The following is a 4,463-nucleotide window of genomic DNA, read 5'->3' as shown; positions in this document are numbered from 1 at the left end:
TAGAGGTCTGAATAAATAATTACATATCAACAACTTGTCCCATCAGTGGAAATAAAGTCACAATCACTATAATATACAAAAGAATGAGTCAAGCCTATTCTAAGATGTACAATATATAATATCTCCATTACAAAAGTTTAGCCTCCATCAGTAGTTAGTCTAACTACTATTAGCCACCAAAAAGCTGTCTCAAAAGATTGTTGCCTACTCTGAAAAGTTTATAAATTAATGGGATGAGATAGAACCCAGTAAGTAGCATATTTAATGGGGGTGGGGGAAATGCACGTTTCATCTTCAATAATAATAATAATAATATGACAAGAATGATTTAATAATGAAACACAAAGTTTCTTAAAGTAAATACCTTGAAACTATATACTATAATCTGTGAGCCTTAACAATATAATTTCTAAAGTCATAAAATCTAATATACGGTAACTTATCATAAATATACCATACTACCACATAAACTAGTCAGGGGATCCATCCATTCACAACTGGCATGATATTGTCATCTCTGGTATACAAATTCTTGTCCCCATGGACAGCAGCCTCACCCATACTCTCGAGGTTTTTCTCTCCCCCCATGGTCAGCAGAGAGAGCGCGTCAAATAGGACCGCTCTTGCATGTGGTCTCTTGGCCCCATAGGCAGCAGCCTCACCCACACACAATCAAGAAACCTCTTCCCCCCATGGACAGCAGGGAAGAACGCGTCATCCAAAATGAAAAGGCACTGACCTAGATTTGATTCCATTGTCACAAAGACTACGGAAACCAAATCGGGTGATCACCAGGAAATCACACATGGCATGGTGTTAAAACAATTCACAGGTTACATTACTTTGAAACACATAGTCCATATCCAGATAGTTTCAGAAAAAACTTAAATAATCTCACTTCTACAAAGTTTGTAAGGTTTCAACTTTATTCTTGTCAAACAGATTTTCTAGCAATTTCCCAAGTACTAAGACAAGATAAGCATCTTTAAATTTTCTAATATACCATAACATCCAAGATTTCCTTATCAAAGATTAAATAAAAAATGCTCATTTTTCCATATCAACAATTCATGCATTTCCCCAAACGCAATACCAAATATGATGCATTTTCATATATGATCATATTTATATATATATATATATATATATATATATTTTTTTTTTTATATCTATATATTGAGGTTACGACACAATAATTTTTAGAAAAATATAGTTTCCATAAGTAGTTTCCAAAAGTATGTTTAACCCAAAAACAACATGATTATTTTTCAAAATCCCATTAAAAAGCTACTTACCTCGCAACCGCAAAATCCTAATTCTTCAAGCTCCAAGGGAGATTAGCTAGAACCTAAACAATATCAAGCAAACCTATCACAATGAGCACAAAGTTTGAAATTGTATCTAACTACAAATTAGGAATTGCCAAGTAAGAACTTAATTAGGCAAGCCTAGTATTCAACCTCACATGTAATGTATTCCACTTCCAAAATTTCTCAAAACACTTTAATTTGCAAGGCATAGACTCCCATTTATACTCATAAATCACTCAAGGTGTCATATCTAACATCAAAATCTCCACACTTTATAAGTATTTCCCACAAGATTTATATAACATCATCAAGTGACCCATGACACCAAAATCATAATTTTCTCCAAGACAAACAATTTGAATCTTTAACTAGCTCCAAATAATCAATAAAAATTATATTCACCATCTATTACATGTTATAACTCAAAACCTCTAAATTTTCACCATAACAAGCCTTAGATAGCCATCATTGTAAAAATCATGAACTCACTCATCAAATACATCCACCAAGACCAAAACCCATACATATAAACACATGAATATCATTTCCAAAGCTCTTAAATCAAATGAATATCATTTCTAAAGCTCTTAAATCACATGAATATCATTATTAAAGCTTGGGTAAAATAACCTCAAACAAGAACATAATACCCATCAAAAGAGATTAGAACTTTTACCTCAAATAAAATGATGAAGGTGCTTTGGGGTTCCTAAGTATTTTTCCAGTGATCTTGTCGGAAAAATGATGGTGAGATGGTGTGGTTTGGAGTGGAGGCCGGCGGGTGAGTGTGGAAGTGAGTGTGTGTGTGTGTGTTTAAGTAAAGAGAAAAGAAAGAAAATGAAAGAAAGAAAAGAGAGAGCCGGCCAAAAGAGAGAAGAGAGGTGGGTGAAAATGAGTGATAGGGAGTGGGGTTAGGTGAGGGGCACGTGGGAACTAAAAATCTGACTTGTCCCCTTTTTTTATTTTTTTTTGTGACAGGGATGTTACAATATATCTCTACACATATGCTTGTGGATTTTCCTCAACTCCTACCTCTCCATTTCCATACCATTGAGAGGTTGATAGCCCAAACACTTATCACACCCTTTCAGAGTGTCAAGTGATGGTTTGGTATTGCTAGGAAGCATTAGAAAAAGCCAAGGATGGCAGATGCAACATGGAGCTTGTTGCGAGATCCGGAGAGCTAGACAAGACATGGTTCTAAGAGTTTCGCGACTGTTTCGCGAGTAAGGCTTATCAACGAAATACAAGTGAAATACCGGCGAGATACCAGGGAAATTTTTGTGGGAAGCTAACCAGCGAGATACAAGCGAAAATTTCCAGATCAGCTTTTTAAAGGGTATTTTGTGGGACATTTGTTTTAAACGCCTCCCATCTTCTCCCAAACCCCTGTTTTAATGTTTCTACATCAAAACCCAACTGAATTCAAGTGTTTTTCATTCCATTAACATCTCTAAAGTAATTTTTAACACTTTTCATTGATTTTGATCCTTAGATTATGTTTTTGGGGGTTTTATGTTCATAATTGGGATTTTCTCAAATGGGAGTTGGAAAACTTAATTTTTGTCAATCTTTTTTATTGGGCTTTGTTTTAAAATGATAATTTACTTTGGATGTTGGCCCCTTGTGGCAAAAATAACATGTTTTTAGGCAATATTTTCATATGTTCATGCATTGTTTAACATACATGCGTAGTGTGTGTACTCTAAGTGTTTGATAAAATGCCCAAGTGGCATTTTGTTATTGTTTTGGTCTTCGATGAGTACCAAAATTTGGGGATCACCATAATTATTCATGTTAATCATGTTTTGATCATTGGTGGTGTGTTTTATGCACTTTGCCCCGTGAGTGCTTATTCATGCATTGGTCATGCATCTCACATGCACACTAGATGCACCTTGCTGTACAGACTCTAACACTTGACATGTTTTACACTTTACTCATGCTAGTTAAGTCTTTTTAGACCTTTTAGCACACATAACACGTTCTTGTGTCTATGTCATGCCTAGGTTTATATCATGTTCCATCATCCTTAGCATGTCATGTTCTTTATGCTTTGAAGCATTTTTTTAAGATTTTTCTTTTTGTCTTTTGGTTGAGTTTCATTTTCTCATTCTTCTTGCACCCCTTATGCATCTTGTCTTTGTTCATATCTTCTTTTCTTTCCCTCCTTCCTCTTGATTCATTTGTCTATTCATGACAAAAAGGGAGAGAGTATACCAGAGAGTATACTGATGTGTTTCGTCATTTTATGACTCATGTACACATTCTTAGGGGGAGTAATTCTACCTCGTGCAGATTCGTAGGGGAAGAAATCCATAGGGGAGATGCATATATCAAGGGGGAGAAGACATTCTTTTATGAGAAAACCTTGTTTTACCTTATGCTTGTTTTCTCGGTGTTTTATGGTGCTTTGTGTTCTATGCTTTATTGCTCTCATCGCATCATGTTTATGTGTTGAACATGCATACATCCTCATGCTTGTTCGGATGATCATTTGCTTTGCTATGTGGTCATTGTAGTCATTTCCATATGACTGTTTTAGTGTATGATCAAGTTGCTCATATGTTTCACATCATATTTACTTGATTGCAATTTACTTGTTACATTATACTTGTCCTTTTATTACTTGCTTTACCTTGAGGGTCTAATGTGTTTTGTGCAAGTGTTTCAGGTTACAGGTATATATGTTCCAAGTTCATCACAGCTCCTAAGATTCATGATAGGGGGAGAAAGAGAGAAAGAGCTTTGTGCTACATTAACTATGTTTGCTTTGCTCATAGTTCATGATTATGCTTAGCTATTTAAAATATTATGTTAAGTTTACCTTATTGCTTTGTAGCATCTTTTTGTACTCTTAAGATATTGCCAATATGTCTTGAGTACCTCACTCTTGTGCCCTAGTAGGATCTTATTCCTAGATGCATATACTTCATGTATTTTGCATTGGTCGAGTGTTAGACATGCAATTGATCCATGGGATTGCTCTTTATTGCAGTGTGTGTCTGGATGAGCATTTACTTACTAAATGTTCATTGTAGTCATTCTTCAATGACTGATCCTATTTGATCAAGTTTTTGCTTACATGCTCTAGTGTGTTTACTAACTTGATCGCATTTTACTTGCTCATATACGTACCATGTATTTAACTTG

The 4,463-nt window shown here is 35.1% G+C and overlaps 1 long non-coding RNA gene across 1 annotated transcript; it reads right to left on the bottom strand.

Annotated features, from left to right (window-relative positions):
* LOC126724337 (uncharacterized) lies at positions 1-1,861 on the bottom strand. The gene is made up of 2 exons (XR_007654935.1): positions 1,296-1,861; positions 1-209 (listed from the first exon to the last, which is right to left on the bottom strand). It is a non-coding gene; the product is annotated as an uncharacterized LOC126724337 (long non-coding RNA).
* Positions 1,862-4,463: the final 2,602 nt, after the last annotated feature.

Source organism: Quercus robur, chromosome 4 (genome assembly GCF_932294415.1).
Source record: "Quercus robur chromosome 4, dhQueRobu3.1, whole genome shotgun sequence".
In the NCBI taxonomy this organism is placed as follows: domain Eukaryota; kingdom Viridiplantae; phylum Streptophyta; class Magnoliopsida; order Fagales; family Fagaceae; genus Quercus; species Quercus robur.
This window is presented reverse-complemented; position numbering and strand designations above follow the sequence as displayed.